The sequence below is a fragment of the Bombina bombina genome, chromosome 8 (genome assembly GCF_027579735.1).
Source record: "Bombina bombina isolate aBomBom1 chromosome 8, aBomBom1.pri, whole genome shotgun sequence".
Classification (NCBI taxonomy): Eukaryota; Metazoa; Chordata; class Amphibia; order Anura; family Bombinatoridae; genus Bombina; species Bombina bombina.
Genome location: NC_069506.1, coordinates 75,789,658 through 75,812,698, shown reverse-complemented (window position 1 = coordinate 75,812,698; position 23,041 = coordinate 75,789,658). Strand labels below are relative to the sequence as shown.

The following is a 23,041-nucleotide window of genomic DNA, read 5'->3' as shown; positions in this document are numbered from 1 at the left end:
ATGTGCATACAAGTTCAGTCACCAATCAGCAGCTAGATCCAATCTCCTGAGCCTATCTTATTATATGTTTTTCAACAAAGGATACCAAGAGAATGAAGCAAATTAGATAATAGAAGTACATTGGAAAGTTATTTAAACCAGTGGTCGCCAACGTTGGTGGTCCTTGACACCATCAAGCAGGAATTAATTTGCTCTGATGGTGTCACCCCTATCGCACCACAACTCTCTACAGTGCCTGGCTGGACATCAGTGAAAACCAATGGAGGAGGAGTTGAATTACAATCTCCCTAGATTGTATTTTTAACTCCTCCCACCCGGCACGCTGCTCATAGGAAGATGCTTCCATTCTAAAGCCAGCAGAGGTTGGTAAAGTCTTGGCTTGAAATAACAAAATGTATGCTTATCTGATAAATTTATTTATTTCTTGACACAGTGAGTCCACGGATCATCATCAATTACTGTTGGGAATATCACTCCTGGCCAGCAGGAGGAGGCAAAGAGCACCACAGCAAAAGCTGTTAAAGGGACAGTATACACTCATTTTCATATAACTGCATGTAATAGACACTGCTATAAAGAATAAGATGCACAGATACTGATATAAAAATCCAGTATAAAACTGTTTAAAAACTTACTTAGAAGCTGTCAGTTTGGCTCTGTTGAAAAGGTAGCTGGAAAGCCCACTGCAAGTGGCAAATAAGACACTCCCCCCCCTCCCCCTTCTTTTGCATATGAAAAGACCTTTTACACAAACAGGAGCAAGCTGGAGAAGGTAGCTGACAGTATTCACATAAAACTTTGGGGCTTGGTTAGGAGTCTGAAAATCAGAGCAATGTTATTTAAAAATAAGCAAAACTATACATTTATTTTTTAAAAAAACCTTTATGGGCTATATAAATAGATCATCTGCAAAACATTTATGCAAAGAAAAAATTAGTGTATAATGTCCCTTTAAGTATCACTTCCCTACCCACAATCCCCAGTCATTCAACCAAAGGAAAGGACAGAAATTAATTATCACAAGGTGCGGAGGTGCCTGGGGTTTATGTAAAAAAGAACCTGTAAAAATACAGGGCGGGCCATGGACTCAACGTGTCAAGAAATTTATCAGGTAAGCAAAAATTTTGTTTTCTTTCTAATGACACGTGAGTCTATGGATCATCATCAATTACTGTTGGGAACCAATACCCAAGCTAGAGGACACAGATAATTAGGGAGGGACAAGACAGGTAACCTAAACAGAAGGCACCACAGCTTGAAGAACCTTTCTCCCAAAAGAAGCCTCAGCTGAGGCAAAAGTATTGAATTTATAGAATTTTGAAAAAGTATGCAAAGATGACAAAGTTGCAGCCTTGCAAATCTGTTCCACAGAAACTTTTTTTTTTTTTTTATTAAGACACTCTACAGAGACACTGTAGAGTGTCTTAATAAGGAGATTGATGAACAGAGTATTAAACTGGCTGATATGGAGAAATATTTGAAAAAAACTTTACCTTTGGAGGATATGAATAACAAGATTGCGGAGTCAAAGAAAATTATTGAAGATCGCAAACGTACAAAGGGATGAACAGGATTATTCCTCTGGAAGAGTCTTTAGATGGCGCTATGACCCTGAGGGAGCCAGACGCAAAGGCACGTACAGCACGCAGAGACGTCATGGCCGGTATCAGATGCACAGTGGTAGTCAGACCACGAAAAAGGCGTGGAGGGCGTAAGTACAAACACAGTTGTAGATATGGGTGCCAAGAAAAAAAGCCAGCAGGCAGCTGCGATCAGGACGTCGCAACTAAGGTCGGTACATGTCCCTTCAGCTTATAACAATGGATGGAGCACGGTAGCTAACATAGTAGCTGCAGAGCCAGTGATCCCTAATGTTAAAGTGAACAATGTTATTAATATCTCTAAACAAACATTGTTAAATGATGAACTTGAAATTTTGAACAAAGGACTCTCATTTTGTCCTAAAAAGAACTGTAACTTCTTCCAGCTACAAAAAGATCTGTTTAAGTTCTTTAGAAATTTGAGACTTTAAACAATATGCTGGGATAAAAAAATGTCAATTATTTCTGAGAGTCCTACGATCCATTTAAATCAATTAGGTTTGAAAAAGAAAAGTAGCTTTATACCTGGGGCTGCTAATCATAGTGTTGAAACATTTGTTACACTGTTTCAAAAGGATATTGAAAAATTACAATCTAAAGTTGAAAAATATGGTAATATTAGTAAAAAATGTAAACCCATAAAAGCTAATGTTTAAGAGGAACAGTTTAAAGCAATACAGGGCTTACAGGATAATCCATATATTATATTGAAAAGGGCCGATAAGGGAGGAGCCGTTGTAGTTTTAGATAAAGATTATTATATTGATGAAATAAAACAACAACTTAATCATAGTACAGTTTATAAGAGGATTTCATACAACCCAATTTTTAAGATCCAAAGGGAAATAGAGAGAGTAATCTCAATAGCTGAGAAAAATGGTATTATAGGAAAGGATGTAAAACTCTTTTTGAAAACTGATCATCCATGCACACGTCATTAACTCGCTCCCTAAGGTACATAAGAATTTAGCTAAAACCCCCCGGCCGCCCTTTTGTGGCAAGCACTAATTCCGTGTTCACCAATATATCCATATTCCTTGATAAAATCCTTTGTCCCTATGTTGAAGTATCTAACTCCTTCATTAAATATACAGGAGACTTTCTGCTTAAACTCAGTTCCTTGGAACTTCCCACGACTAAGTTTATTATGTTCAGCCTTGATGTGGAGAGCTTATATACCAGTATTACACATACTAGTGGCATTTACTCAGTATATTCTATTCTGAACTCTGATAAATAATATAATTGTGCTCAAACTGATTTTTTTATACAATTGTTATCCATAATATTATATAATAACTATTTCCTGTTTCAGGATGACTATTTTCTCCAGCTTCAGGGCACTGCCATGGGTTCTAACGTCGCCCCTAATTATGCGAACATATTTATGAATTTATATGAAGAAAGATATATTTTTTCTAATAGTATGTTTATTCAATATGGTGCCACCTGGTGGCGATATATCTATGACATATTTGGAATATGGATGGGCGACGTTGGAACCCTGGTAGACTTTGTAAATGAGTTAAATTTATCTACTAATCATATAAGGTTTAAATTGGTCTGGAGTGAGGAATGTTTAGACTTTCTAGATGTAAGGGTGATCAAAGTAGGAAACTCATTTAAAACTGACCTTTTTAGAAAAAGCACTGATCGCAATAGTATTAAGATTTGATAGTGCTCACCCCCCCTCCCTCATTAAGTCTCTCCCCCACAGCCAACTCTTACGAGTTTGTAAGAGTGTCTCAGATGAGAATATAATAGATAAAAGGCTGGAAGAGATGGGGAATAGATTTAAGGAGAGAGGATACCCTGATAGTTTAATCAATGAAGAGATTAAGTCAGTTAAATCTATACCTAGATCTAATCTGTTGTCATAAAATAATATTATAATAAGTCAATCTAAGAAAATGGATACTAAAGATCAAAGATTATTATTTGTGTCTGAGTATAATTCTCAGAGTTCTGAAATTCAAAGAATTATTAGGAAGCACTGGGATGTGTTAGCTAGATGTAATCCTAATATAAGAGAATTTCAAGCATGCCCTATGCCAGCATATAAAAGAGGTATGAATATTCAAATGAAATTGATAAAGGCAGATGTGGGCCCTAAGGTATATTGCTTCAAAAACAGTAAATTTATGCTTACCTGATTAATTTCTTCTATGGAACGACGAGTCCACGGATTCATCCTTTACTTGTGGGATATTATCCTCCTGCTAACAGGAAGTGGCAAAGAGCACCACAGCAGAGCTGTCTATATAGCTCCTCCCTTAGCTCCACCCCCCCAGTCATTCGACCGAAGGTACAGGAAGAAAAAGGAGAAACTACAAGGTGCAGAGGTGACTGAAGTTTAAAATCAAAAAATATAATCTGTCTTAAAATGACAGGGCGGGCCGTGGACTCGTCGTACCATAGAAGAAATTAATTTATCAGGTAAGCATAAATTTACTTTTCTTCTATAAGGTACGACGAGTCCACGGATTCATCCTTTACTTGTGGGATACAATACCAAAGCTACAGGACACGGATGAACGGGAGGGACAAGACAGATGGTTAAACAGAAGGCACCACTGCTTGAAGAACTTTTCTCCCAAAAATAGCCTCCGAAGAAGCCAAAGTATCAAATTTGTAAAATTTGGAAAAGGTATGAAGCGAAGACCAAGTCGCAGTCTTACAAATCTGTTCAACAGAAGCATCATTTTTAAAAGCCCACGTGGAAGCCATGCAAAACTGCTTTAAAATGCACCAAATTTTTCAAATTTTTGCAAGCAGACTCAATATGTGTAGTTAAGGTTGCCCTACAAGGAAATTTAACATTTAACCCCTTAATGTGCAAACCGGATTGAAATCAGGCCTAAATCCGGAAACAACACCCCCAGCACCTTGCCACAGCCCTGCTGTGGCTTCTACCTGCCCTCAGGGATAGTAAATATGGGGTTAAAGCTTCGGCCCAAAACATTCACAAGGGCCCTCAGGAGTTGGAGCTTGCTGAGTGAAAACAATTGCGCATCTGAGGCGCGAAAATAGGCCCCTCCCATCTCACTCAATGTCTCTACAGCCTCAAAGAACCGCACCAGAGCAGTTTTAAACTAGCCATGTGGGTTCTGAGACCCACAAAATAAGCCAAGTGTACCCTCAATAAAGTTGCCCAAAAAACGTTATTGCCCAAAAAACGTTATTGCCCACAAAACGTTAACAACACTCCCGGTTCATAAAACGTTTGCCCACAAACATTAAAAACTCAGTGTCAACCATTTTTGTAATTAGCCCCTTATGCAAGCTTAGTAATGCCTTTCTATAGCTCTTAGGATTACTGCTTACCCTTACCCTCATGGGGATACTGTCAGCCTTTCTGAAATACACAGTCTCTCCAGAAAAAATGACTGAACATACCTCACTGCTATATAGCATGAAAACGTTCCTCACACTGAAGTTTCTTGTACCCCTCAGCCTCTGTGGGAACTGTACTGGATCTTAGTGACAAATGCCAAGATGCTAAGATCATCATCCTCCAGGCAGAAGTCTTCATCCATCTGCTGCCTGAGAGTAAATAGTACACACCGGTACCATTTAAAACAAAAAACTCTTGCTTGAAGTAATTAAAAACGAATATTTTATCACCTCTTTCACTTTACCCTTCCTAGTACTTAGAGTAGGCAAAGAGAATGACTGGGGGGGGGGGGGGTGGAGCTAAGGGAGGAGCTATATAGACAGCTCTGCTGTGGTGCTCTTTGCCACTTCCTGTTAGCAGGAGGATAATATCCCACAAGTAAAGGATGAATCCGTGGACTCGTCGTACCTTATAGAAGAAATAAAGGTTGTTACCCTTGTTTAGGGTGTTCGTGTTGCAGTAATATGACCAAAGGTCCTATATTTTATCACCCCAACACTGGTAAAAAATATTATAGCAAGGGGTATTTTACGTGTTTAACCACATTTATAATTTATATGATTAAATGTCCGTGTGGGGGTGTGTATATAGATAAGTCGACTAGAACTGTCAAAGATTGCATAATAGAGCACAAAAGTAATATCCGTACTGGTAATTTAAAAGCTCCACTAGTGAATCATTTTTTAAAAGCTGGTCATTCTATTAGCCAGCTCAAATTCCAGGTTATTGATCATTGAGATAGCACGTAGAGGTGGGGATAGAGAGCTGCGCCTGAAGCAGAGAGAATCCTTTTGGATATATGAATTAGGGTCCCTTGAGTCTAAAGGTCTGAATAGAGATTGGGACTTACCTGTATTTTTATAGTCCCATCTTAGCTAGGAGGGTAATTACTCTGTAGTATGAGCAAATTGGGCATTTAGAGTGATTCTAACCTCCAGGTCTGATTATTTATTCTGTAAAGTTTATCAAGAATTACTTTATTCTAAATATGTTTACAAGTTGTATAATATTGATGAATACATTGTTATGTAAGTCATGAAGGAGTTAATATATAAGATGACAAACAGCGCCACTTAGTGGTATGCTAGTATATAAGTCAGTAATGTTTGTATGTTTGGCATGGCATGATTAAGGGATAACCTCCCGAAACGTAGCCGTATTTTTTGTCTATGTAACTATTGAATAAAAGTTACATGCTGTCACCCCCTTGCTTGTTCATTACTTTGTCTGGGGTCCTGGGTAGTGACCCTGGGGTGACGTGCATTACCTCTTTTGAGTGCTGGGATTTCTATTTTCTGTTGTGTTCATTTTGAAGGCCTAGGAAGAAGAGCCAGCCCTTGTGGAATGAGCTGTGATTCTCTCAGGAGGTTGCTGTCCAGCAGTCTCATATGCCAAACGAATAACACTCTTCAGCCAAAGGGAAAGCGAAGTAGCCGTAGCTTTCTGACCCTTGCGTTTCCCAGAAAAACAAACAAACAAAGCAGAAGACTGACGAAAGTACTTAGTTGCCTGCAGATAAAATTTTAACGCTCGCACAACATCTAGATTATGCAACAAACGTTCTTTGTGAGAAGAAGGATTAGGACACAAAGAAGGAACACCGGTTTCCTGAGTAATATTCTTGACTAAAACAACTTTAGGTAGGAAACCAAACTTAGTACGCAGAACCACCTTATCAGAATGAAAGATAAGATAAGGGGAATCACACTGTAAAGCAGAGAGTTCAAAAACTCTTAGAGCAGAGGAAATAGCAACAAGAAACAAAACTTTCCAAGATAACCTCTTAATATCTAAGGAATGCGTAGGCTCAAACGGAGCCTGTTGTAAAACTTTTAGAACCAGGTTAAGAGTCCATGGAGAAGTAACAGGTTTAAACACAGACCTGATCCTGACCAAGGCCTGACAAAAAGATTGCATGTTTGGCACATCCACCAGGCGCTTATGTAACAGAATAGACAACACTGAAATCTGACCTTTCAGAGAACTAGCAGACAATCCGTTCTCCAGACCCTCCTGGAGAAAAGACAAAATCCTAGGAATCCTAACTCTACTCCAAGAGTATCCTTTGAATTCACACCAATACAAATATTTACGCCATATATTATGGTAAATCCTACGAGTCACAGGCTTACGGGCCTGGATCAAGGTCTCAATGACCGACCATGCTTAGATAAAAAAGCATAAATTATGCTTACCTGATAATTTCCTTTTCTTCTGATGGAAAGAGTCCACAGCTGCATTCATTACTTTTGGGAATAGGAACCTGGCCACCAGGAGGAGGCGAAGACAACCCAGCCAAAGGCTTAAATACTCCTCCCACTGCCCTCATCCCCCAGTCATTCTGCCGAGGAACAAGGAACAGTAGAAGAAATATCAGGGTGAAAGGTGCCAGAAGAATAATAAGGACGCCCCACATAAAATTACTGGTGGGGAGCTGTGGACTCTTTCCATTAAGTTTTTCTCCTTAAATGGAAAGAGTCCACAGTTGCATTCATTAAAGTGATTGTCAATTTTCGTTCTTTTGAACACATATTCCTGTAGGCAATCCTGATATTAACCTAACCGCCACTATACATTTATTATAAAATTAGTAATATGTAGTTTATTTTTTAGATGAAATATAGACTATTCACAGTACCTGCTCCTCCCACAGTTTACTTCCTTAGTTTTAGACATATCACGTATACAGCGGTCCCACCCGCTGTTTACGTCTCTTCAATGCGCGCTCCCGTTTTCACTTCACATTGCGCATGCGTGAAATGCTGTTTCCGCTTTCAATCAACCATAGTATTCATTGAATCAATACATTCAATGAATACTATCGTTGTGAAGAGAAGGAAACGATCTGCTAACCCAGCACCTAATAGCGCAAAAAATAAAAATACAATACAGATCGATTGTAAGTGTTTATTGAAACAGAACTTTTTAATTTAATTATGTTTTGCCTGCTAACTAATATTTTATTATTCAAACAGTATTGATTTTCAAAATAAGCTGTAATTAGAGAATACGGAGCCCTGTTACTGATGTACTTACCGAGCGGTACAGTAATTCAGAAATGACAGGGCTCCGTAAAGTAAAACTACTGCGCATGCGCGAAATGTGCACGAGCGTTAAAGGAAATCGCCGGTGAACATGATAACAACGCAGGCGCAGAAAGGAGTAGTGACGTCAGCGTAAGCGGGTGGGTCCCCCTGTGGTTAGAGCCTTGATTGGTAATAAAGACGTCAATCAGACTGACACTAAGTAGGTGCGTGTGCCGGGTGGAGGATCAAAATAACGGGAGCCAACGAACAAAATAAAAAAACAAGGTATATAACAAAAACATTGTAAATCGATGAATGAAACTGGTATTTATTTTTAATAGACATTAAGGGTAAGTTAGTGAGGATGAGCACTTTACATTCACTTTAATTTTGGGAAAACAATACCTAAGCTATAGAGGTCACTGAATGCCAAGATGGGAGGGTCCAATAGGCGGCCCATACTGAAGGCACCAAGCCTGAACCTCTATCCGATAAAAAAAAACGCTTCGTCCGAAGCCAAGAACATTTTTAAGAGGAAAAGCTCCAATGACACTGACTCACAGTTAGTCCAGAAACCAAACTAGAGACCGCAAATGTACTCGACTGAGCCAACAGTCCTCCAGGAGACACCGTTGCCAAACAAACAGTCCTCCACCACTCATCTCCACAAATGAAGGAGACACCAGCCGAAACCTCCAAGGGATCAAGGCAAAGGAGAACCGAGGAAACCGAAAGGTCCCCTAATACAAAAAAGAACACCTCCATGATTGAGCCCAGCTCACAGAGACCCAAAGGGGCCCAACAGGGAAAGGAGGCCACGCCTATACCAAGCAAAACCCGGAAAAAGACCAGGCACAGAGACAGAACAGACGTCTCTCCAACCTCCTGCAAGCACGGATTGCAACTGAAGAGTCAAAGTCCTCCCAGTGTCAAGAATACCAAGGCATTCGACCATGAAAAAGTGTGTAATACACCCAGGCGAAAAACCTAAAGTTTAGAGTCGATAACAAGACGACACAGAGGATACTTGCGAGGAAGAAGAAGCAGTAAAGTAAGAAACAGACCGCAAAAGCAACCCCCAGACAGAAGGCACGCTCCAGGCAACCTAAGTCGCCGGACCTACACACAGGTCCCTAAAAAGGGGAACACAAAACCTCAATCGAGGCCCCTGAAAAGGAGAGTATACCCTCAGAACCCGAAGGAAAAGTAAACTCTGTTTTGAAATCAATGGAGCCAGTTGAAAGTAAAATCTATACCCTAGCAGACTAAGCTAACAGGATAGATTCAACAAAGCTCACACATGCAGAGGAGACTGCGACCGAACGCAGCTCCATAGACTGCTCGGCCATCCTGACCTGCAGACCCACAGCCAGCTGGACCAACCCAGCCTCAGGGATCCAAAACAAGGAAACAAAAGAATCCCGAAACAGGTGCAGGAACGAGCGTAAGAATAGCACAGCCATACCCACAGAGTACCAGCACAACCCGACTCTGAAAACGACAAGGCCATAGACCTAAGGATCTATCAAAATAAAAGCCCAACAAGTCTGCATGGAGCCAGCAAGACGCCAGGGGAATCCAATCCCCACCTTTCCGCCTTCCCTCCATTAGAAGCCCCTAACAACTGCCCTCAAGGCCCGAAGCCACCAGCTAATGGGAAGAGAAATTCCCAACATAGAAGTCCTAGAAAGGACCCCCGAAAAATACACTGGCAAACTGACCAGGGGAATGCAACCCTAAGGAGCAGCAGAAATTGCACATCCAGCGCCAGCAGCTGGGTATGAACCAACCACCCTTGAGGCTCAAGCCACACGGTTAATCACCAGAGGACATGGGCCACTCTGTGGCAAAGAGTAAAAAATACTCCGAAAACCTGGCCAACCATGACCAGGTTAGGTAGATGGAGCAAGGACATAGCCCAAGTTCCCACTACCGTGGAACATCCCAACCAGCCCTGAGATCCAAGATTCCAAAACCACCCATGACTGGGTCAGGAAAAAGGCCAAGCAAAGCTTCAGCAACCAGAAGTCTCAGGGAGAAAAAACAGGTCCAGGCACCTAATAGTTAAGGCAAACCTTACCCTAGAACTAAACACCCCAACCGGCCAAAAAGCCAGACACAAGGGCATGGATGCATATCCAGAGAATCCGGATAGCGAGAAGAACTCAAAAGCTCCGACCAAAGGAAGGAACCACCCCTAGCTAAAGTCCATCACTCCAAGGAGCAAGGCTAGAAGTCGTATGAAGATACTTCTCAGAGCCTCAGGACAACCAAGGGATACCTCAAGGTAAAAAAATCCCACTAGCAGGACTAGTTTCCCTAAGACCTGCGCACAAGCAGAGAACACAAGGAAGAGAAGGCACTAAGCCTACCCAGCTCCGGAAAACCCAGAGCTAAACCAAAGTCCCTGCATGGAACAACCATCACCTGGAAACACAGATCCCTAAAAGGAGATCCACTCACCCGGAGGCAATGGAAGAAGACCCAAAGGCCTCTTAAGACTCAGTCAAGAGTAAGAGCTGTATCTAGATATACTAGAAAACAGCTTATGCGGACACCTACAAGGTGTCAAAAGCTGCAGCAGGTTTCAAACTGCAAACCTTCCACATGCTAGACAGCTATCCTGTACAAGCTGTTGGATCAAGCCCAAAATGATAATCCAGAGGCCTAAAAAATGAAGGCCAAACTGCTCCATAGCGGCAAGGGGGATTAAGTCCTCCCACCCTCCACCAGATAAGGGAAGGAAACTCTAAGGTTTGATGAAATCAGATGTCAGATAGAGTGACACAGCGGAAACCCCCCCTGCCTGGTCATCTATGACTTAAGGCTATAAGGACTGAAACACTTCTTCCCACCTCAGGGACCCATAGGTCCTCTCGAATGCTTATTTGAACAGGAAAAACAATGATAACCTGAGCACTCAGTGCTTTTACCGAACCCGCCGAGCAGAAAAGTGCCACGTGTCTGAACAGCCGCAAAACCGAAGGAACCCGACAGGAGCAGCCTGCACCTAGGGTCCCAACCGGCCAGCTGCGTAAATTCTCCCTCGTAGGGAAAAAACAGAAAATAGACATTTTCAACAGACGACTAACATGTCCAACAACTTCCGAAGAAGTAATAAAGAGTATCAATCCCAGAAAGTTCCAGAAGGAAACAAAAACAAATAAAAGACATCCCATCGGATATAAATAAAATATTAGGCAACTCGGAGGTTAACGCCCAAAAAGGAACAGGCCTACCAGCAGGACAAGCCAAACAGAGCCCTATCACACAAAACTGGGAAAGATCTCCAACAAATGACAATCAGGAGATTACTTCATCCCCATATGTCTAATGAGGTGCACCATTCAAATGATCAGACTGAAATTCCCTGTAGCTGGTAACGATAGGGTCATTCAATAACTGAAAAACATGTCTGAGCAACACGCAAAGGCGTGCAATCCTGTAACGGAAGGCACAACACTCAGGGACAGATACCCCCGCGGGTAACTGTAGAGGCCCTCCCCAAGGCGGAAGACCCGGGACAATAGGGCACAAGCACATGCTCGAATAGATCCTGCAGACAAACAATCGCTAACATTATGTAGAAGCGAAAACGTGCTGCAACCTCCGAGGGAACACCCCACCCCGCATGGAGGAACCATAAACTGGGTTACCCGCATGTGCAGAAGTATGATTTGATAGGGAACTCGCCTCTCGGAGGACAGGACCCCCAGAGGCGGATGGCTCAGCATTCCCTTGATTCCCCGAGCCCGAGAAAACCAGGCGCTCTGAAATGGCATAAGGAATATAACTGGTTGACAGGCGCCAACGAGCCCCTTCGGATTCATCACTGGACACAGAATCTGAATTCAAAATAGTCTCAGTATCAGAATCCTCTTTAACTGAATCTTAAATTAACACAGTCTCAGCATCAGAATCCTCCATAACTGGATAGAGGATATTTTTAAATGGACTAAAGTAGTGAAAACTAAAACGGCACCGGGCACCCTCAATGGCTGGGGCACTCACCACATCCTATGACCAACCCCAGCGGAATATAAAACTTTCTTCTCCACGTGGTCGGGAATGCGGAAATGGAACAACGGAACGTAGCCACGCCCGAACACAAGGTGAACCGTACAGTCCAAACAAGCGCGCCCAACCAAAAGGCTGCGTCACTTCAAAGGCCTCATTGTTCCAACCAAGAGCCCAGAAAACATTGCACATAAACAGGTTGAATCACATAACAAACATGATTATAAACCCCCTGTTCAATAACCCCCCTCAGAAGATATTAAACCTCGATTCCAAGATACTAAAAGAGACTTACTGAGACCCTTATGTATAGTTAGACCCGCAAGGTGGTAGCCTCCCGGGAAACATTCACATTACAATACATTGCAAATAAAGTAAAATGAAACGATCTTACCGGAATCTACGCCGTGGAACAGGAACACAGCCCTTCAAGTGTGACGGATAGTAGCATCGCCTCCACCATGGACTTGAGAGAAGAAGCAGGCAGAGAAGAGAAGTTCGACAAAGCTGATTGCTTGAGGAGCTGTTAATAGGAGTCAGGATGGTTTTGCAGAAAGAAACTCCCTGCATCTCTGGACTCAAACTTTCATCCACTGAGAGGCTGACAGGACTACTTAAAACTCCAGTCCCATGCCGAAGAGTACTACCCTCCATAAGAGACAAAAACAAAAAAAAAAAATTCTGACACTTCTCTGCCATCCTCCTGGGACAAAAGGCAAAGAATGACTGGGGGATGAGGTGGAGTGGGAGGAGTATTTAAGCCTTTGGCTGGGTTGTCTTTGCCTCCTCCTGGTGGCCAGGTTCTGATTACCAAAAGTAATGAATGCAGCTGTGGACTCTTTCCATTTAAGAAAATAAGCTTTCACTCTCCAAGCAGTCAGCTTCAGAGAAACGAGATTTGGATGAAGGAGAGGACCCTGAAGTAGCAAGTCCTTCCCTCAGAGAAAGTCTCCAAGGTGGAATGGATGACATCTCCACTAAGTCTGCCTACCAGATTCTGCGAGGCCATGCTGGAGCTAAGAGACGCCCTCTCCTGCTTGATCCATGCAATGACTCTTGGAAGGAGAGCAAATGGTGGAAACAGGTATGCTAGACTGAAGTTCCAAGGGATCTATCAGGACTGCCTGAGAATCCTTGGACCTCGAACCGTACCTCGTAAGCTTGGCATTCTGTCGGGAGGCTATGAGATCCAGATCTGGCAGCCTTCATTTGAGGATCAGACTGGAAAACACCTCCGGATGGAGCTCACACTCCCCGGGATGAAAGGTCTGTCTGCTCAGAAAATCTGCTTCACAATTGTCCACTCCTGGAATGTGGATCGTGGATAGACAGCATTTGTGGGTCTCCATCCACTGAATAATTCGGGCCACCTCTGTCATGGCTAAGGAGCTCAGAGTTCCTCCCTGGCGGTTGATGTATGCCACCGATGTTATATTGGCCGACTGGAACCTGATAAACCGGGTTAAATCTAAGGTCAGGCCAGTACAGCATTGAAGATCTCTCTCAGCTCTAGGATGTTTATGGGGAGTTCTGACTCCTCCCGAGTCCAGAGACCCTGAGCCTTCAGCAAGCCCCAGACTGCTCCCCAACCCAGAAGGCTGGCATCCGTGGTCACAATCACCCAGGAGGGTCTGCGGAAGCAAGTTCCCTGTGACAGGTGTACCTGAGACAACCACCACAGAAGAGAGTCTTTTGTTGCCTGATCCAAATCTATTCGTGGAGACAGATCTGTATAGTCCCCGTTCCATTGTCTTAGCATGCATAACTGCAGAGGTCTGAGATGGAACCGAGCAAATGGAATGATGTCCATAGAAGCCACCATCAGGCCAATTACCTCCATACATTGGGCTACTGACGGCCGAGGAGAGGCCTGAAGGGCCAGGCAAGAGTTGAGAATCTTTCATTTTCTGACCTCTGTCAGAAAAATCTTCATTAGAAGATTGTCTATTATGGTCCCTAAGAACACTACTGTTGTAGCTGGAATCAGAGAACTTTTTTCTAGATTCACCTTCCATCCATGGGAGCGAAGAAAAGACAACAAGCTCTCGGTATGAGATTTTGCTTGTTGAGAAGACAGCGCCTGAACCAGAATGTCGTCCAGATAAGGCGCCACTGCAATGCCCCGAGACCGGATAACTGCCAAAAGAGCTCCCAGAACCTTTGAGAAAATTCTGGGGGCAGTGGCAAGGCCGAATGGAAGAGCTACAAACTGAAAGTGATTGTCCAAGAAGACGAATCTCAGAAACTTGTGATAATCCCTGTGGATGGAAACATGCAGGTATCCATCCTTTAAGTCTATGGTTGTCATGAATTGACCTTCTTGAACCAAGGGAAAAATGGAGCGTATAGTCTCCATCTTGAAGGATGGAACCCTGAGGAACTTGTTTAGGCACTTTAGGTCTAAGATTGGCCTGAAAGTTCCCTCCTTTTTGGGAACTACTTACAGATTCAAGTAAAATCCCAGGCCCTGTTCCTGCGGAGAACCAGGAACTATTACTCCCAGAGAGGCAAAGTACTTAACACAATGTAAGAATGCCTCTCTTTTTATCTGGTCTACAGATAATCTGGAGAGGAGAAACCTTCCTCTTAGAGGGAAGGTCTTGAATTTTATTTTGTACCCTTGAGCGAAAAAACAGAATTTATGCTTACCTGATAAATTACTTTCTCCAACGGTGTGTCCGGTCCACAGCGTCATCCATAACTTGTGGGAATATTCTCTTCCCCAACAGGAAATGGCAAAGAGCACAGCAAAAGCTGTCCATATAGCCCCTCCCAGGCTCCGCCCCCCCAGTCATTCGACCGACGGTTAGGAGAAAAAAAGGAGAAACTATAGGGTGCCGTGGCGACTGTAGTGTATAGAGAAAGAAATTTTTCAAACCTGATTAAAAAGCCAGGGCGGGCCGTGGACCGGACACACCGTTGGAGAAAGTAATTTATCAGGTAAGCATAAATTCTGTTTTCTCCAACATTGGTGTGTCCGGTCCACGGCGTCATCCATAACTTGTGGGAACCAATACCAAAGCTTTAGGACACGGATGAAGGGAGGGAGCAAATCAGGTTCCCTAAACAGAAGGCACCACGACTTGCAAAACCTTTCTCCCAAAAACAGCCTCCGAAAAAGCATAAGTATCAAATTTGTAGAATTTGGCAAAAGTGTGCAGAGAAGACCAAGTCGCTGCCTTACATATCTGATCAACAGAAGCCTCGTTCTTGAAGGCCCATGTGGAAGCCACAGCCCTAGTAGAGTGAGCTGTGATTCGTTCAGGAGGCTGCCATCCGGCAGTCTCATAAACCAATCGGATGATGCTTTTCAGCCAGAAAGAAAGAGAGGTAGCAGTAGCTTTTTGTCCTCTCCTCTTACCAGAATAAACGACAAACAAAGAAGAAGTTTGTCTGAAATCCTTTGTTGCTTCTAAATAGAACTTTAAAGCACGGACTACATCTAAATTGTGTAACAAACGTTCCTTCTTTGAAACTGGATTCGGACACAAAGAAGGAACAACTATTTCCTGGTTAATATTCTTGTTGGAAACAACTTTTGGAAGAAAACCAGGCTTGGTACGCAAAACAACCTTATCTGAATGGAACACCAGATAGGGTGGATCACACTGCAAAGCAGATAATTCAGAAACTCTTCTAGCAGAAGAGATAGCAACCAAAAACAGAACTTTCCAAGATAGTAACTTGATATCTATGGAATGTAAAGGTTCAAACGGAACCCCTTGAAGAACTGAAAGAACTAAATTTAGACTCCAGGGAGGAGTCAAGGGTCTGTAAACAGGCTTGATTCTGACCAAAGCCTGTACAAAAGCTTGTACATCTGGCACAGCTGCCAGTCGTTTGTGTAACAAGACAGATAAGGCAGAAATCTGTCCTTTTAAAGAACTCGCTGACAATCCCTTATCCAAACCTTCGTGGAGAAAGGAGAGGATCTTATGAATTTTAATCTTACTCCAGGAGAATCCCTTGGATTCACACCAACAGATATATCTTTTCCAAATTTTATGGTAAATCTTTCTAGTCACAGGTTTTCTGGCTTGGACCAGAGTATCTATCACTGAATCTGAAAACACACGCTTGGATAAAATCAAACGTTCAATTTCCAAGCAGTCAGCTGCAGAGAAACTAGATTTGGATGTTCGAATGGACCTTGTAATAGAAGATCCTGTCTCAAAGGTAGCTTCCATGGTGGAGCCGATGACATATTCACCAGGTCTGCACACCAAGTCCTGCACGGCCACGCAGGAGCTATCAGAATCACGAGGCCTTCTCCTGTTTGATCCTGGCTACAAGCCTGGGAAGGAGAGGGAACGGTGGAAACGCATAAGCTAGGTTGAACGACCAAGGCGCCACTAATGTATCCACTAGAGTCGCCTTGGGATCCCTGGATGTGGACCCGTAGCAAGGAACCTTGAAGTTCTGACGAGACGCCATCAGATCCATGTCTGGAATGCCCCATAATTGAGTCAACTGGGCAAAAACCTCGGGGTGGAGTTCCCACTCCCCCGGATGGAAAGTCTGACGACTCAGATAATCCGCCTCCCAGTTGTCTACTCCTGGGATGTGATTTGCAGATAGGTGGCAGGAGTGATCCTCCGCCCATTTGATGATTTTGGATACCTCTCTCATCGCCAAGGAACTCCTTGTTCCCCCCTGATGGTTGATGTAAGCTACAGTCGTCATGTTGTCTGACTGGAATCTTATGAATCCGGCCTTCGCTAGTTGAGGCCAAGCCCGGAGAGCATTGAATATCGCTCTCAGTTCCAGGATGTTTATCGGGAGAAGAGACTCTTCCCGAGACCATAGACCCTGAGCTTTCAGGGAATCCCAGACCGCGCCCCAGCCTAAAAGACTGGCATCGGTCGTGACAATGACCCACTCTGGTCTGCGGAAACTCATTCCCTGAGACAGGTGATCCTGGGACAACCACCAACGGAGTGAGTCTCTGGTCATCTGGTCTACTTGAATCTTTGGAGACAAGTCTGTATAGTCCCCATTCCACTGCTTGAGCATGCACAGTTGTAATGGTCTTAGATGAATTTGAGCAAAAGGAACTATGTCCATTGCTGCAACCATCAACCCTACTACTTCCATGCACTGAGCTATGGAAGGTTGCAGAATAGAGAGAAGAACTTGACAAGCGTTTAGAAGCTTTGACTTTCTGACCTCTGTCAAGAAGATCTTCATTTCTAAGAATCTATTATTGTTCCCAAAAAGGGAACTCTTGTTGACGGAGACAGGGAACTCTTTTCTACGTTCACCTTCCACCCGTGAGATCTGAGAAAGGCTAGAACAATGTCTGTATGAGCCTTTGCTTTGGAAAGAGACGACGCTTGATTTAGAATGTCGTCCAGATAAGGTGCCACTGCAATACCCCTTGGTCTTAGAACCGCTAGAAGGGACCCGAGCACCTTTGTGAAAATTCTGGGAGCAGTGGCTAGCCCGAATGGGAGAGCCACGAACTGATAATGTTTGTCCAGAAAGGCGAACCTTAGGAACTGATGATGATCCTTGTGGATAGGAATATGTAGATACGCATCCTTTAAATCCACGGTAGTCATATATTGACCCTCCTGGATTGTAGGTAAAATTGTTCGAATGGTTTCCATTTTGAACGATGGAACTCTGAGAAATTTGTTTAGAATTTTTAAATCCAGAATTGGTCTGAAAGTTCCCTCTTTTTTGGGAACTACAAACAGATTTGAGTAAAACCCATGACCTTGTTCCACAGTTGGAACTGGGTGTATCACTCCCATCTTTAACAGGTCTTCTACACAATGTAAGAATGCCTGTCTCTTTATTTGGTTTGAAGATAAGTGAGACATGTGGAACCTTCCCCTTGGGGGTAGTTCCTTGAATTCTAGAAGATAACCCTGAGAGACTATTTCTAGTGCCCAGGGATCCTGAACATCTCTTGCCCAAGCCTGAGCAAAGAGAGAGAGTCTGCCCCCTACTAGATCCGGTCCCGGATCGGGGGCTATCCCTTCATGCTGTTTTGGTAGCAGCAGCAGGCTTCTTGGCCTGTTTACCCTTGTTCCAGCCTTGCATTGGTTTCCAAGCTGGTTTAGTCTGGGAAGCGTTACCCTCTTGTCTAGAGGCTGCAGAGTTGGAAGCCGGTCCGTTCCTGAAATTGCGAAAGGAATGAAAATTGGACTTATTCTTAGCCTTGAAAGGTCTATCTTGTGGGAGGGCATGGCCCTTTCCCCCAGTGATGTCTGAAATAATCTCTTTCAATTCTGGCCCAAAAAGGGTCTTACCATTGAAAGGGATATTAAGCAATTTTGTCTTGGAAGATACGTCCGCCGACCAAGACTTTAGCCAGAGAGCTCTGCGCGCCACAATTGCAAACCCTGAATTTTTCGCCGCTAACCTCGCTAACTGCAAAGCGGCGTCTTAAATAAAGGAATTAGCTAACTTAAGCGCGTGAATTCTGTCCATGACTTCCTCATACGGAGTCTCCCTACTGAGCGACTTTTCCAGTTCCTCGAACCAGAACCACGCCGCTGTAGTGACAGGAATAATGTACGAAATAGGTTGAAGGAGGTAAAATCTTTTTAAGCAAACCCTCCAATTTTTTATCCATAGGATCTTTGAAAGCACAATTGTCCTCAATGGGAATGGTCGTGCGTTTGGCTAGTGTAGAAACCGCCCCCTCGACCTTAGGGACTGTTTGCCATAAGTCCTTCCTGGGGTCGACCATAGGGAACAATTTCTTAAATATAGGAGGAGGGACAAAAGGTATGCCTGGCTTCTCCCACTCCTTATTCACTATGTCCGCCACCCGTTTAGGTATCGGAAAGGCATCAGGGTGCACCGGGACCTCTAGGAACTTGTCCATCTTGCACAATTTTTCTGGGATGACCAGATTGTCACAATCATCCAGAGTAGATAGCACCTCCTTAAGTAATGCACGGAGATGCTCTAATTTAAATTTAAATGTCACAACATCAGGTTCTGCCTGCTGAGAAATTCTTCCTGTATCAGAAATTTCTCCATCTGACAAACCCTCCCTCACTGCCACTTCAGACTGGTGTGAGGGTATGACAGAAAAATTATCATCAGCGCCCTCCTACTCTACAGTGTTTAAAACAGAGCAATCGCGCTTTCTCTGAAATGCTGGCATTTTGGATAAAATATTAGCTATGGAGTTATCCATTACTGACGTTAATTGTTGCATACTAACAAGCATTGGCGCGCTAGAAGTACTAGGGGTCGCCTGCGCGGGCATAACTGGTATAGACACAGAAGGAGAGGATGTAGAACTATCTCTACTTCCTTCATCTGAGGAATCATCCTGGGCAACCTTACTATTTGTGACAGTACTGTCCTTACTATGTTTGGACGCTATGGCACAATTATCACATATATTTGAAGGAGGAACCACATTGGCTTTCATACATACAGAACATGATCTATCTGAAGGTACAGACATGTTAAACAGGCTTAAACTGATTAATAAAGCACAAAAACCGTTTTAAAACAAAACCGTTACTGTCTCTTTAAATGTTAAACAGGGCACACTTTATTACTGAATATGTGAAAAACTATGAAGGAATTATCCAATCTTTACCAAATTTTCACCACAGTGTCTTAATGCATTCAAAGTATTGCACCCCAATTTTCAAGCTGTTAACCCTTAAAATGTGGAAACCGGAGCCGTTTGCAATTTTAACCCCACTACAGTCCCAGCCACAGCCTTTGTTGCGACTTCACCAATCCCAGGGGGGTATACGATACCAATTCAAGCCTTCTAGGAACGTTTTCAGTGGATACCAGACCCACACACATGCAGCTGCATGCACTGTACTCAAAATTAACTGCGCAATAATGGCGCGAAAATGAGGCTCTGCCTACTATAGTGAAAGGCCCTTCCTGACTGGGAAGGTGTCTAAACTAGTGCCTGGCGATAAAAACGTTCCCCAAACAATAAAAGTGAGAAAATTACTTCAAACTTTAAAAAACAACTTAAATAAACAATCGATTTAGCCCTTAAGAGTGTCCACCAGTTAATAGCCCATAATAAGCCCTTTATTCTTTCTAAGTCTAAGAAAATGGCTTACCGATCCCCATGAGGGAAAATGACAGCCTTCCAGCATTACACAGTCTTGTTAAAAAAATGGCTAGTCATACCTTGAGCAGAAAAGTCTACAAACTGTTCCCCCCAACTGAAGTTCTCTCAGCTCAACAGTCCTGCGTGGGAACAGCAATTGATTTTAGTTACTGCTGCTAAAATCATACTCCTCTTTTAAACAGAACTCTTCATCTCTTTCTGTTTCAGAGTAAATAGTACATACCAGCACTATTTTAAAATAACAAACTCTTGATAGAAGAATAAAAAACTACAACTAAACACCACATACTCTTCACCATCTCCATGGAGATGCTACTTGTTCAGAGCGGCAAAGAGAATGACTGGGGGGGCGGAGCCTGGGAGGGGCTATATGGACAGCTTTTGCTGTGCTCTTTGCCATTTCCTGTTGGGGAAGAGAATATTCCCACAAGTTATGGATGACGCCGTGGACCGGACACACCAATGTTGGAGAAAGGAAAGTCTGCCCCCTACTAGATTCGCTCCCGGATCGGGGGGCGACCCTTCATGCTGACTTGGGGTCAGCTGCAGGTTTCTTAGACTGCTTTCCCTTGTTCCAAGACTGACTAGGCTTCCAAGAGGAATTGGCCTGATTTTGTTTGGAAGAGGGAGGGGATAATTTACCTTTAAAGTTACGAAAGGAACGGAAATTACTCTGTTGTCCTTTCTGCTTATTCTTTCTATCTTGAGGAAGAAACGATCCCTTTCCTCCTGTAATATCTGAGATGATCTCAGCCAAACCAGGCCCAAACAAGGTCTTACCCTTTTAAGGAATTGCCAGAAGTTTGGACTTAGACGAAACATACGCAGACCAGGATTTCAACAATAAGGCTCTGTGCGCTAGAACCGCAAAACCAGATATCTTTGTTCCCAGCTTAATGACTTGTGAGGAAGTATCTGTAATAAAGGAATTGGCCAACTTAAGAGCCTTAATCCTGTCCTGGGTTTCCTCAAGAGGAGTATCTGTCCGAAAAGAATCGGCCAACGCATTAAACCAGTAAGCTGCAGTGCTGGTGACAGTGGCAATACATACCGCAGGCTGCCATTGGAGACCCAGGTGAACATACATTTTCTTTAATAAAGCCGTCAACTTTTTATCCATTGGGTCCTTGAAAGAACAACTATCCTTGTGTCGGAGTCGTCCAAAGTAGCCAAAACCTCCTTAAGTAATAAGCAAAGGTGTTCTAGCTTAAATCTGAAGGATACAACTTCAGCATCAGAAGAAGGAATTACACTATCTGAGTCTGAGATTTCACCCTCAGACGCTACCGACATGTTTTCTTCATCAGAAATTTGAGAAACGACACCCTAGGTAGCCACAACTTGATCAGAAACCTTACTAACTGATTCCTTAAGTTTCCTTTTATGACTTCCCTGCAGTATGGGGAAGGCGGACAATGCCTCAGATACTGCAGAGGATACGTAGGTAGCAATATCCTGTAAGGAAAATCCTACTGGATTGTGAGAAAAAACGCAGGGCACTGCATGTGGAGACTGAAAAGGTTGGGACGCTTGAGGAGAAAGCTGCGGCATATCAGCCACAGGAGGCACCTGAACAGCATCCGCCATAGCTAATGGTGGCTCATGGTCAAAAATGTTATCCCTATAACTTAAGGTTCTCTCTATGCAAGAAGAATAAAAGGGTACTGGGGGTTCCACCTGGGCATCATAACAAAGCTGACATGCAACAATCTGCAAGGCCTCTTGTTCAATTTTAATTAAAAAAAAAAAAAAAAAGCAAGAAAAATAAACTATTTCTTTAACACTGTTAAATAGGAATAGATCAAGGCTGAGTTTACTAACGCTAGATAAAATATTATTCAATAAACCCCAGGCAACCCCAAACACCTCAGCAGTTCACTGAGGTGCCTACCTGTCCTGCAGCCTTAGGAGAAAAAACATAATTTATGTAAGAATTTACCTGATAAATTCATTTCTTTCATATTGGCAAGAGTCCATGAGCTAGTGACGTATGGGATATATATTCCTACCAGGAGGGGAAAAGTTTCCCAAACCTCAAAATGCCTATAAATACTCCCCCCACAACACCCACAATTCAGTTTAACGAATAGCCAAGAAGTGGGGTGATAAGAAAGGAGCGAAAGCATCAACAAGGAATTGGAATAATTGTGCTTTATACAAAAAAATCATAACCACCATAAAAAGGGTGGGCCTCATGGACTCTTGCCAATATGAAAGAAATGAATTTATCAGGTAAATTCTTACATGAATTATATTTTCTTTCATGTAATTGGCAAGAGTCCATGAGCTAGTGACGTATCTGATAGCAAATACCCAAGATGTGGAACTCCACGCAAGAGTCACTAGAGAGGGAGGGATAAAAATAAAGACAGCCAATTCCGCTGAAAAAAGAATCCACAACCCAAATCAAAAGTTTTAATCTTTATAATGAAAAAAACTGAAATTATAAGCAGAAGAATCAAACTGAAACAGCTGCCTGAAGTACTTTTCTACCAAAAACTGCTTCTGAAGAGAAAGCATCAAAATGGTAGAATTTAGTAAAAGTATGCAAAGAAGACCAAGTTGCTGCTTTGCAAATCTGATCAACAGAAGCTTCATTCTTAAAAGCCCAGGAAGTAGAAACTGACCTAGTAGAATGAGCTGTAATCCTCTTAGGCGGGGATTTACCCGACTCCAAATAAGCATGATGAATCAAAATCTTTAACCAAGATGCCAAAGAAATGGCAGAAGCCTTCTGACCTTTCCTAGAACCAGAAAAGATAACAAATAGACTAGAAGTCTTTCTGAAATCTTTAGTAGCTTCAACATAATATTTCAAAGCTCTTACCACATCCAAAGAATGTAAAGATCTCTCCAAAGAATTCTTAGGATTAGGACACAACGAAGGGACAACAATTTCTCTACTAATGTTGTTGGAATTCACAACTTTAGG

General features: G+C 42.9%; 1 protein-coding gene across 1 annotated transcript in view; it reads right to left on the bottom strand.

Annotated features, from left to right (window-relative positions):
* CEP104 (centrosomal protein 104) overlaps positions 1-23,041 on the bottom strand; it is a 581,941-nt gene that overhangs the window by 112,440 nt on the left and 446,460 nt on the right.